The sequence below is a fragment of the Budorcas taxicolor genome, chromosome 18, assembly GCF_023091745.1.
Source record: "Budorcas taxicolor isolate Tak-1 chromosome 18, Takin1.1, whole genome shotgun sequence".
Classification (NCBI taxonomy): domain Eukaryota; kingdom Metazoa; phylum Chordata; class Mammalia; order Artiodactyla; family Bovidae; genus Budorcas; species Budorcas taxicolor.
The window spans coordinates 44,505,758-44,519,334 of NC_068927.1; the positions used below are offsets into that span (position 1 = coordinate 44,505,758).

The 13,577-nt window shown below is 42.1% G+C and overlaps 1 non-coding gene across 1 annotated transcript; it reads right to left on the reverse strand.

Annotated features, from left to right (window-relative positions):
• Nucleotides 1-205: 205 nt before the first annotated feature.
• On the reverse strand, nt 206-278 carry TRNAE-CUC (transfer RNA glutamic acid (anticodon CUC)). The gene has a single exon. It is a non-coding gene; the product is annotated as a tRNA-Glu (tRNA).
• Nucleotides 279-13,577: the final 13,299 nt, after the last annotated feature.

The following is a 13,577-nucleotide window of genomic DNA, read 5'->3' on the forward strand; positions in this document are numbered from 1 at the left end:
ACTGTGGTACACACCCACACATTCCACACACATCTTTGCACACACTCATCTTGAATCTGCAGCAGTATTCCTGTAGGATAGGTTTGTATGAAGGTAATTTGGGGGTTGAAAGTCATGGGCATTTTATTTTATTATTATTATTTGGGGCTGTGCCAGGTCTTAGTTGTGACACAGAGGATCTTTACTTGTGGCATGTGATATCTAGTTCCCTGACCAGGGATTGAATCCAGGTCCCCTGCATCGAGAGTGCAGAGTCTTAACCACTTGACCACCAAGGAAGTCCCCATGGACGTTTTAAATGGACCCAAACTGCCGTACTTACCTATTCCAAAGAGGGGAAACTCCACTATTCTATCAACGGTGCAGGAATGCTTCTCCCCCACACCCTTACAAACACTGAATTTTCTTCTAAATTTTTACATTTAGGTTGGCCCAACAGTGGCATTTTTGCTAGTTTATTTATACCTCTTTGATTCACAAACTTGACTGTCTTTTACCATACATTTGTCTTATCTACTTTTAGAAGCCTCTAATATGCTATGGATATGAACACTTTGCCATGTCACAAATATACTTTCAATTTTGTTATATACTGTTTAACTATTTATTATGTAGTTATGTATATAAGTTTTAAATTTGAAGGATCCTCTCTTTTTTTCTTCTATTGCTTCTAGTTTTCCTTCCATCTCTCGGATTATGAAAATAGACTCCTATGTTTTCTTCGGCAGTTCTAGAAATTCTTTTATTTTTAACCCATCAAGATTTTCTGTGAATAACATGAAAGTAGAGAAATGACTTCTCCCCAAATGGAAAACCGGTTGTCCAGGCAATATTTACTAACTTGATTTAGTAATCAATGGATCGATCTGTAGTGAAATACTATTATCAGAAAATGGGGCAGAGGAGAGAAATGCCAAACATGAAAAAACAAGCATCTATTCCAGTGCAAAAAAAAAATGTTTTTTTATAAATCTAAGAGCCTGTATTCAAAGAGGAAATAGTAACTACATGATAAAGAGCCCTATCCAGCTAGCAGAGAGCTTGCTTTATTTAGGGATGGATCTTGTTCCACAGAAGAAATCAGACTTCTGGTCAGAGTCCAAGATACAAGAAGGTGGCCACCCAGCCATAAGCTGAGCCCCTAAATCTCAGGGAAAAAAAATACACCGGGAGCGAAGGCGGCTAATACAGCTGGCATGGCATGATGATGAACACTGCTGTGGGGACCAATTTAAAACAAAGCCAAGTCCTTTGTTTTGATAAAACTCAAATGCTTACCTTGAAGAAGGAGGTTGTCATGGCAACTCTTTCCGAAACAATGTCTTCTCTGTGGACCAGTTGTCTAAACTTTGGAGAACAGCCATCCTGCTCTGTGATGACTAAAAGAACCCATGGGGGAGGGAAAGCCCTCCCCAGGGTGTACCACAGGGGGACCCTCACAGGTTTTCAAAACACTTCAGAAATGGTAAAACAAGAACTTAGAGTTTGATGACACTTGTAAAAAGAGAAGTTGCTTAGATCAACTATTTTACTACACAGATATGAACTAGTAATAACTACAGATGACAAAATGAATGGTGTTATAATTATGATAATATTAACACGGGTTTACTTTTTAAAATATGGGGATATTCAGTACCAAATTAAAACACACTGGCCTAAACTGTCTCCATTTTCATTTTCTACAGCTTCTAAACTATTGTCTTCTTATGTCTTAAATTTATTTCTGGGTAACAAGCACTCAGAGTCTGACAGAACCAGGCTGAATCAGCCTCAGTACTTCTCAGACACTTGGCTGCACTGGTCATGGTCTCTGCTGGGTGTTCAGAAGGTATAGGGAAACCTGTGTAATAGACATGTAACTGAGCACCACCCTAGGAGGCCTTCTCAGAATAGGCTCTGACCCATGTCCTCCGCCTGTCTTTTGTCGTAGAAAAACTTTAGTCCAAGAATAAATTTCATCAGAGAAGTGAAAAAAAAATGCAGAAGGAAAGGAAAACAGTCAAGCAAGACAAAAAAATGGTTCAGTGATAAAGGACCCGCCCGCAATGCAGGAGATGCAGAAGGAGACGCAGCAGGAGACGCAGCAGGAGCCACAGGTTCGATTCCTGGGCCGGGAAGATTCCCTGGGGAAGGAAATGGCAACCTCCAATACTCTTGCCTGGAAAATCCCACGGACAGTCCATGGGGTCACAGAAAAGTGAGACACGACTTGGCAACTAAACAACAGCAAGCCATTAAACAAAGTCGAGAACTTTAGTTCTTACTCAAAGACTATAGATAATATTCTGAGCCATTTCCTTTGAGCTATTTTGCAGATCCTGAAACCCCTACCAGGTGGAAGAAGTTAACTGTACTTGCCCACAAGCACATAGACTCCCAGATCAGCTGGAAGGTGGATGATGCTGGCTCCCAATTACCTCACTACCAGCCAATCAGGAAAATGTCCATGAGCTGACCATGCCCTGCTCCTTGAACAACCTTAGTCTGCTCAATACCTCCTCCAGGGTGTGACAGAGAGTTCTGAGGCCATTAGCCCACTATGGTCCCCTTTGCCTGACAAAGCAATAAAACTATTTTTCACTTCACCCAAACTTTGTTTTCACATTTCTATTCAGCATCAGTGAACAGAGGCTGAATTTTGGCAACAGACTCTTCAAAGGTGTGGTCTGGGGTATGGGGACCAGCAACCCTGGAAACTTGTTATTCCTGGGCCTCAACAGGTCAGAGGAGGAATCCTGCAAGACTGGGGCTGTGGGAGGGCGTCCTCCACAAGAGGTGTGGTCTTAGGCAAAAGAAAGTTGCCAGGTTCAGAACATGGGTTCTGGAGTCTAAATCCTGCCTGGACAAGCTACATGCCTTGGCTACCTCATATGTACAGTGAGGATAATAATACTACAAACTTCACAGGGCTAAGGTTTAAATTTAATACTGATTAAAACACTTGGAACAGTGCTTGGAACTGTTAAAATCATAAGTACTCAAATGTGATGACCAGAGTATTAACACCTAACCTTGCAAATTACTTTTTCAATAGAAAAAGATCTTCAAGGTTCTTAGGGAAAATAATTGTGACCCAGGAACTCCTGACCCAGGCCAACCATCAATCTGCTGTGCTTAGTCACTCACTTGGGTCCAACTCTTTGGGACCCCATGGACTGCAGCCCACCAGGCTCTTCTGTCCATAGGGATTCTCCAGGCAAGAACACTGGAGTGTGTTGCCATGCCCTCCTCCACGGGATCTTCCCAACCCAGGAATCGAATCAGGTCTCCAGCATTGCAGGTGAATTATTTTACTAACTGAGTCACCAGGGAAGCCCAAGAATACTGCAGTGGGTAGCCTATCCCTTCTCCAGGGGATCTTCCCAACCCAGGATCCAAACCAGGGTCTCCTGCATTGCAGGAGGATTCTTTACCCACTTAGCAACCAGGGAAGCCCAACTATCAATCAAGCGGTTTCAAATATGCAAAGATTTAGAAAACTGACCTGGTAAGAACTCATTCTGATCAAGTTAGGTATGAATGCACTTAATCAAGCTTCCAGTGAATAGTATTTGCAAGATCTAAACCAACTTTTTTCTTTCTAACAGATAATATAAATGGTGTGTTAGATTCTACTTTTTGAGTTAGCCTCTAGGCAGATCAGAGAGAACAAACAGGTACAGGAACAAAAGGTCAATGTTTTTACCCTTGAACACAGGAAAAAGTGAAAGGAACCTCTAAAAAAAGTTAGGAAATTAGTAGGAGAGAGGAAGGGAAGTTAGAGCAGATCGGTACGTTTCTCCTTCATGGTGACAAGCTTAGAGGTTCTACTGAACAGTAATGAAACAAGACATGGAAGTTTAAGTTATTTAACATTACAACAAAAACCACCAGCCTTATCAACAACAAAATATAAGTAAGAAGGGGGAGGAGGCAAGACAAGGTAAGAGCGTTAATTCCTCATCTTTCACAGTGAAGAGCCAGTGTGTAATACCCAGGGAAGAGTGATCCATGTATGTTAATTACAGTTGTGGACATAAACACTAGAGAAGCTAAATAGAAAATGGAGGAGTGACTCGGAGGGGAAGCTGATGACACAGGGGACTCTTTTCATTGTAAGCAATTCTCTATCTATGTTCTCAACCGTGTGTAAATTGATAAAACAATTCTAATTTTTCACTGACCATCATTTCGTGACATCAAAACACACCTTTGATGATCTTCAACAAGTGGTTTTACCATTTTAAGAAGCATTTGATCAACACAAGGGAAAGGGGGTGATGTGTTACAGATTGAGACTTAACAGGCATCTCAGTCAATTGCAACACATGGACCTTCTCTGAAAACCTATTAGAAGAGACAAACTAAAAAGCAGTTGAATCATTTGAGCGTTTGCTGATTAGATATGGATATTAAGGAATTGCAAGAGTGGATGGCATAATTTGTGGATTTTTTAATGGCTTGCTTTTTTTAGCAATACATGTTGAAAAATATTCACAGAGGAAATTATATGATGCCTGGGATTGCCTCAAAATCATCCAGTGGAAAGCAGGTACTAATGAAAGGAAATTGGCTATAAGTTGATAGCTAATGAAATGTGGGGGTCATACGATTTTCTCAGCTTGCATGTATGTTTGAAATTGTCCCTATGAAAGCCAGGCACAGAATAAGGGTGGATACACTAAGTGGCAACAGCGCATATTTTGACATCTTATATTTTTTTATCAGAAATGTAATGCTCAGTTTTAAAATAAAGCCCTAATTGGGGCAGAGTCTCCTCCTTCTAAGGGATTTGAGCACACATTTCTGAAGTGTTGAAGTGCAGAGCCCACTGGCAGTCTCTGGCTTCTGGGTGGTGCGGAGCAGAGAGACCAGCACTGTGCTAAAGCGGACAATGCTTTATGCTTTCCAAAGCTCCAAGAATCCATTTGCAACATCCCAGAGTCCCCCCACCCCCCACCAGCTCCAGCCCCTGATTCACATGTTGGGCTGGCTTGCTGTGCCAGGCCAGGATGCCACTTGCAGACAGGGAGAGAGGATAGAGGATTTGGAATGAAGCAGGAGGAGAGAGTGAGGGCAAGAGTTGAGAGCAAGAACCAGGCTGTCAGCTGGAACAGAGCACACACTAGGCACTTCATAAATGTTTGACTGGACGGATGGGAACCAAAGCACAGATACTAAAGAAAGGCAGTAAGTTTTTCCCAGAGGCGAGAGAAGAGGTCTGTTGATTAAAAGCCTGTTGAAATAAAAATGTACATTATTTCCAATAAAAATCCTAGAGTTCCCTGGCAGGAGTAAGTGCCAATATTCCAGATATTCTGGCACTCCTTTGAGGGTCATTCTCACTAAGGGAGTTTCTGGGGTTCTTGTCTAACCTCTTTCCTAACTCCCAGCTGTTTATCTTTTTAAATTTCCATATTATTTTTCTACTGCATTTATTGTTGATTTGCCAGGGTGGGCACAGTGACCTATCCAATGTCATAAATATGCAAAGGCAGCCAGTCATATCAAAGGAATTTAAGAAACAAAATAAAGAGTCAAAAATGCGACTTCTTAGATGTAAGTGAAAAAGGCATCCCAGACTCGGCAAGATTGCATGTAAATTGCTCCAGACACTCAATTAGGCACTTAATTATCCTGAAGCTTTATTGATGCCCTATTAGAGGTGGCCCCACCCCTCAGAATCAAACAGAAGGCACAGGTCAGCTCCCTGCAGCAGCCTGAAGGCAGATCTGATGCACTGAGACAGGTAGCATTCAATCAAAGTTCGCAGACCCCCTCCCCGCCTGTTGTCCTCGTCACACCTCTCACTGAACAAGTATCTTCCCCCTGAGAGCATCTCAAATCTGAATTTTAAATGTGGCTTTTCTTCCAGGACTCCCAAGCAACCTCTCTGCCTGGCCTGGCTGTAAGGCTGTCAACATTCAGCGGCCGCTGACCCCTCTCAGACCTTTGAGGGGTGCTCCCCTAAGCTGCTCCGAGTGGGATTCTGACTGATGGAGCCATTAGCGGCCCACCCCCTCAGTAATAACTTAAGTCCATAGGCAACAGGCTCCATGTGTCTGCCCAGTATCACATTATATAATAATTATACTCAGGCTAGTTTCTCATACCCTTTGGACAGAAACATGCTAATTTGGATTCTTAGACATTTAAATCTTATAAAATTCTCGAGTGACTTTAAGTCCAGTCTCTTAATTGGGGTGCCCTAATGGAGAGAAAAAGATATGGCTATTGGCTTCCTATCAAGGGCTGATTACTCCAGTGACTCTTATAAGAAGCTTTTTGGGTGTGGGGAATGTCATATCTCACATCCAATTCAGCACCTTATTTTAAAGTGCCCAAAACTTATTTACTGACCACCTTCACACTTGCTCAACAGCCCTTACCTTCATAGTCCCAAACAGGACAAAGGCAGCAATAAGAACTGGAGATCAACCCAGTTTATCATTTATTCTTTCAAACCCATCACCAGCAGAAACAGAACTGTCCAACGTACCTCCGAATAACCTACACCAGTGGTTGAAACACCAGTCATGGTTCTCTTTGTCCAGAGTGACTATTAACAGCTCAGGCTCCCGGGGTGCCATACCAGCATCTCTGATTACCAGCTACTCAGTTTCTCTGGACACCACTTTCTCACCTCTGTAGAACTTCAATAGGAATAAAAGAAATAATGCCTTAAAGCACACAACACAGTATTTGGCTCACAGAGCTTTCAATAAATGTTACTTATTTTCTATGAATATAGAAAAAGAAAAAATACATATTGAATCATTCTGAAGTGATAAAATATATATTATGTAATAATAGCATATATATTATGATAGTATATATATATAAATTTTTTTTTCTTTTTCTTTTCTTTTTCTTTTAACTGCTTTAGAATGATTCCACAGGTAGGGAGGACACTTCAATCAAGTTCTCTCCCTAGTGGGCATTTTTGTTGATTCTGACTGTTTTTCCTTCACTTAATGGAGTCTGTTGTGTCTATCTGTGCCTATTTGTGTCTCTGTCTCTCCCTTTCTCTCCAGGAACTCCCATAAACTGAGGTTATTCCCCCAATGAGAAGATCAACTCATTTGTTGAGTCTCTATCACCCTCACCCTTCCCTGCTGCTGCTAAGCCGCTTCAGTCGTGTCCAACTCTGTGCAACCCCATAGACGGCAGCCCACCAGGCTCCTTCGTCCCTGAGATTCTCCAGGCAAGAACACTGGAGTGGGTTGCCATTTCCTTCTCCAATGCGTGAAAGTGAAGTTGCTCAGTCGTGTCTGACTCTTAGCGACCCCATGGACTGCAGTCCACCAGGCTCCTCCATCCATGGGATTTTCCAGGCAAGAGTACTGGCGTGGGGTGCCATTGCCTTCTCCCCACCCTTCCCTAGACCTTCCCAAACTTCCTAGCCTTGCTCCCTTTCCTGTCTGACTCCCACACAGAACCTTAGGCTGGCCAGTCTCCTTCTGGCTTCCCAATGCCCCACCTCAGTCTCACAGCCCACCTGCCCCAGTCTTAACCTGCCAGGCTGCCAAATCCTGGCCCAGAAGTGACGAAGCCCCACAGGCTGGCAGCTACTGCCCCAAATGGGCCTTCAGGACACACAGCTCTCCCTCTGTCATTCAAAAAGCCAGTGACAGCAGACTGTGGTTCTTGGTATCTGTGATTAATTAAAACTATTTCTGGAGCATTCCCTGGAAATCCAGTGGTTAGGACTCCATGCTTCCACTGTTGGAGTGCAGGTTCAATTCCTGGTCAGGGAACTAAGATCCTGCAAGCCACATGTTGTAGTAGAAAAAAAGAAGAAAGGTATTTCTGGATAAAACTTTCTCATACAAATTTCTAAATGTTAACCTTGAAAGTCAAGTGATGGAAGTAGGAAAGCAGTTTGTGAAACAGCAAGGCATCTAGGTCTCATCAGTGAGAGACTGTGCTTCAGATGCCCGAGACCAATTCAAGCTAAAAGGTTGCACAGGATTTGTGGTAAATCTGGTTGACTACATACTCTTGACAATACAGGAAGCTCTACAAAGCACTGATCCCAAGGTTAAGGAATCTTGATATCCCATGTTTCTATGGTCAGAATAAAGAGTTAGGAAGAACACAGCATTCTGTCCTTGCGCTCATTGTTCTTCCAGCAAAAAGCCATTCTTAGAGAAGAGTCTCTTATAACACAAAAAACTTTCTCAACAGATTTTTTTAAATGCTCTAGGAAAACAGAGAAGTTCAGAAATGGTGGATGTGAGGGAGCAAAACAGGAAGGAAGTGGAGGATGCTGTCATGTAATTCCCAATAGAGATGACTAAGACAGAGGCTGGGAGGAACTGATTTGAGATGGTAGAAACTTCAGGACTTAGTGACTTATTGAGGAGGAAAAAGGGTGAGAATGGAACCCATGATAAGATCCACCTCCATCATGTCTGATGGAAGGTAGATATGATATTGTGATTTATAATAAGAAATACATATTTAGCTCTTGCCTAGTTCCTGGCAAAGGGCTCCTAAACCTATTGGAATTTCCTAAGTGATGAGAGTGATTTTAAAAAGTGTCTTCTGCTATGTTACTGAGGCAACTTTGGGGAAGTACATAGATGGGGGATGGTTGCCAAGGGAACCAACCAAGTGACTAGAAAGTTTGGAAGTTTCAGTCCCAACCTCCATGGAGGAGAGAGGGGCTAGAGGCTGAATTAATCACCAATGGCCAATGATTCAATCAACCAAGCCTGTGTAATGAAACCTCCATAAAAACCTGAAAAGGACAGGGTTCAGAGAGCTTCCCACTTGTTAAACACGTGGAGATTCAGGCAGAATGGCACCCTCAGAGAGCATGGAAACGCCAAGCCCTTTCACAGACCTTACTTTACACATCTCTTCCATCTAACTGTCCCTGAGTTACATCCTTTTATAAAAGACCAGTAATCTAGAAAGCAAAACGTGTCTCTGCGTGCTGTGAGCCGTTCTAGCAAGTTACTCAAGCCTAAGGTAGGGGTTATTGGAACGTTCCACCTGCAATCAGTCAGTCAGAGGCACTAGTTGGCATCTGAAAGAGGAGGGTGTAGTCTTGTAGAACTGAGTCCTTAACCCTTGGGATCAGTTGCTGTTTCCAGAGACAGTGTCAGAATTGAGTCTAACTGTGGGACACCTGGCTTTTTTTTTTTTCAGTTTTTTTTTTTTTTTTTTTGGCTGCTCCGGGCCTTTGTAGTTGTGTGTGGGTTTTCTCTACTTGCATTAGGCAGTGGCTACTCTTCTCTGTGGACTTCCCTGGTGGCTCAGACGGTAAAGCATCTGTCTACAATGTGAGAGACATGGGTTCAATCCCTGGGTTGGGAAGATTCCCTGGAGAAGGAAATGGCAACCCACTCCAGTACTCTTGCCTTGAAAATCCCATGAACAGAGGACCTTGGTGCAGGCTACTATCCATGGGGTCACAAAGAGTCGGGCACGACTGAGCGACTTCACTTTCACTTTCACTCTTCTTTGTGGTGTGCAGCCTTCTCTTGGAGGTGGCTTCATCTGTTGCAGAGCATGGGTTCTAGGGCACATGGGCTTTGTAGTTGTGGTACACAGGTTTAGCTGTCCCTCAGTATATGGGGTCTTCCAGGACCAGGGGTAGAACTCATGTCCCCCTGCATTTCAGCTGGATTCTTATCCACTATACCACCAGGGTAGTCCTGTAGGACATGCATTTTATGTTGGGGAATTGCTTGATGGTGTGAAAAAGCACATGGGAATTGGTGTCAGAATTGGAGTAGAAAAGGAGTTTGGTTTCAAACTTCAAGGATTTGAGACGCCTGCAGAATATCCATGTAGAGAGAAATTTTATAGGCAACTGGATCTTCCCCTGGGAGTTCAGGAGCAAGATGGGACTAGAGACATGGTTTTGGGAGCTGTCACCTCACAAGTGGTACGTGAAACCTTGGGGAGAAAAGAGAATGTCCAAGGATGTTCAGGGGGAGAAGGTGGCTACAGACAGAGCCGGGGTAGGGGTCTCAGCCTGGGCATCCAGCAGATGGAGACACGCCTGTCTAGAGACTGAGAAGACAGAGAGAGAGCAGTGAAGGAGGAGGCCTGAGTCCTGCAGAACAGCAAGTGGACGGAGTGGTCGGCAGGCTCTCAGACTTCAGGTGTTGGGTAAGGTGAGAAAAGTCCTATCGTGTTTGGCAATCAAGAGTTGTTGGCTCTGTCTGAACCATTTGTCAGCTCAAACCTAGAAAGTATCCTTAGTTTCTCCTTATCCTTCACACTCCACATTGACTCCACCAGTGATATTATTCCCAAAATGTAACTCAAATTCACCTACCTCTTCTATTACCACCATCATGACCCTGATCCTGGACAGCTATCATTTCCAGCCTGGACTTAGCGCTCTATAAGAACCTCTGTCACTAATATTAAATGGGAAATTGGCTTGAATTCTGTGAGAAGATTTCCAGCCACATTGTTTGTTTTCATGACAGTGAAATTAAGGAGAAAATTACAATCACTTCCAAAAATGCTAAAAAGATACTTTCTTGATAAACATTGAAATTTCAGGACTTCCATGGTGGTCCATTGGCTAAGACTCTAAGCATGGAGCCCAGGCTCCAATGCATGGGGGCCCGATTTGATCCCTGGTCAGGGAACTAGATTCCACATGCCAACTAAAGAACCTGCATGTTGCAAACATTTATCAGAAATGTCGATTGCTGCAACTAAGATCTGGTGCAGCCAAATATATAAAATATTTTTTAAAGAAATAAGGAAATTTCCATCTATTTCCAATATGATTTAAAAAAAAAAAAAGCCAGTATCTACACAGTGGACAGTGTGATACTGTACTAAGGACAGTCCCACTAGACTCATAAAGAAAATAAAAACATCCCTTCACTCTTATTACATACCACTGTCTTGGCAGCACTAGCCAAGCAATTATTTGATAGAAATTAGAAGCATAAAAATTAGAAAGGAGGTATATTATCATTATTTGGAGATGATGTGATTCAAAAATTCAAAGGAATGCTTTGAAAAAGTATAAGAATCCAGTAAGAATTCAATAAGCACCTACCTGATATGTGAGTGAAGTCGTCTTAGACCATTCAGCCCCAGTTGGACCACAGGCAACTACAACCACTTGAGTGAGCCCAGTGAGACCAGCAGAACCACCCAGCTGAGGCCAACCCAAATGACCTCCACTAGCTTTGTTTTGTAGTAAGGCTTCCCAAGGCCCACTTGACTTCACACTCCAGGATTTCTGGCTCTGGATGACTGACCACACCATGATGGTTATCTGAATCACTAAGACCTTTTTTTTTATAGTTCTGTTTTCTTGCCATCTCTTAATACCTTCCGCTTCTGTTAGATCCCTACCATTTCTGTATCGCGTCCATCCTTGCATGAAATGTTCCCCTGATCTCTCCAATTTTCTTGAAGAGATCTCTAGTTTCCCATTTTATTGTTTTCTTCTGCTTCTTTGCATTGTTCATTTAAGAAGGCCTTCTTATCTCTTCTGGCTATTCTCTGGAACTCTGGATTTGGTTAGATGTATCGTCCCCTTTCTCCCTTGCCTTTTGCTTCTTTTTTTTCCTCAGCTATTCGTAAAGCCTTCTCAGACAACCACTTTGCCTTCTTGCATTTCTTTTTTGGGGGATGGCTTTGGTCACTGCCTTCTGAACAATGTTACAAACCACTGTCCATAGTTCTTTAGGCACTTTGTCTACCAGATCTAATCCCTTGAATCTACTCGTCACCTCCGCTGTTTAATCATAAGGGATATGATTTAGGTCATTCGTGAATGGCCTAGTGATTTTCCCTACTTTCTTCAATTTAAGCCTGAATTTTGCAATAAGGAGCTGATGATCTGACCCACAGTCAGCTCCAGATCTTGCTTTTGCTAACTGAGTGAAGCTCTCTTCTTCATTTTCGGCTGTAAAGAATATAATCAATTTGATTTCAGTATTGACCATTTGGCGATATCGGTATGTAGAGTCATCTTTTGCATGATTGGAAAAAGGTGTTTGCTATGACGAGTGTGTTCTCTTGACAAACTCTGTTAGCTCTTGCTCTGCTTCATTTTGTACTCCAAGGCCAAATTTGTCTGTTACTCCAGGTATCTCTTGACTTCCTACTTTTAAAATGTAGTTGCATCTAAATATATTCTTTTTACTTAAAACTGGTTTAGCCTGTGGAGAAGTACGGCCACACTGTTGTGGCTACTTCTTGCTTCTTGAAATTTAATTTCAGCCATTTTCAAAATGGCAGAAAATTTGAAATCATAGCATGTTAAACAGACATATACCCTTCTTTCGGATTCACTACTTGTTAATATTTTGCCAGATTTGCTTTATCAGTCTCTCTCTATATCTTTACACAAGCAATTCACACTTTTGGGGGGCTAAATTATCTGAGAGTTAGTTGTAGGTATCATGACACTTTAAGCCTTATGTATTTCAACATGTAGTTCCTGAGAACAAAGACATTTCCTATATGAACACAGTTATTGCCAACAATAAATTTACTATTAACTCATAAACAGCCCATATTTAAAACTTCCAGATTGTCCCAATTTTGGCCTTTGGACTCATTTTTTCTTATTCAAGATCCACCCAGTGATCACATGTGGCATTTAGTTGTTAGGTCTCTTTAGTCTCTTTTAACCCAAAATGATTCCCTAGATCTCTCTTGGCCTTTCTTTACACTGACATTTTTGAAGAATCCAGGCCTGTTGTTTTGTAGAAAGTCTCTAAATTTGGATTTAGATTCCTCATGATTAGACTCAAGTTAAACGTTTTTGGCAAGGATACTCACAAGTGATGTTATACCCTTCATCAGAAGTCTTATGGTATCAGCTGCTCCCATCACTGGTGATAAAGCTTGGTTAAGGTGGCATCTACCAGATTTCTCTGTTGTAATGACCCTCTTCCCCCTTTGTAATTAGTAAGTCTTCTGGAGGTGATAGTGTGAGATCACATGACTATCCTGTTGCAACATCCTATTACTCAATAGTAATAAGTTTTATCTGATAAGTTTTATCTGAATCAATTATAAAAGTTGTTGGGAAAAGGGATTTTCCAGTTTTACCATTTCTTTTACTTATTAATTGCTACTCTTTTATATGGTGTAGAGTATGAAGGGCAGTATTATTTGACTCAAACAATTTTTTATTAAGTGCGTTATAATCCATTACTGTCATCCTTTGTTATGCTCAAATTGTCTCAGATTTGCCTAGTGGGAATGCCTTCAAGCTCACTCTTGCATCCTTCTGCCATGTTTGAATCAAGTTTGGAGGGTCCTTGCATTTGGGAACAAAATACTCCAGCCTCAGTTTAGCACATTTGCTGCTCCAGATCTGAAATCCACTGTTTCCCAAGAAGCCTTGTTTCTTTTCAGTAAAGAATGGTGTTTAGAGACCACAGTCTGGGTGCTAAGGGTTTTCACTGGTTCTGGTCCCTTTTACTTACTCATTCTCGTAAAGAGCTAGTCTTTGTTAATCAGTTCTCAATCATTTCTCTACCCAACCCTTACTTCTTTTCTCTCCTTCTTTGGTATCAAATCCTTGACGAAATGTTGGAAGCTCTGAAGACTGGAAAATGTGAACCTAACTGGTATGACATTTGAAGAGAAAC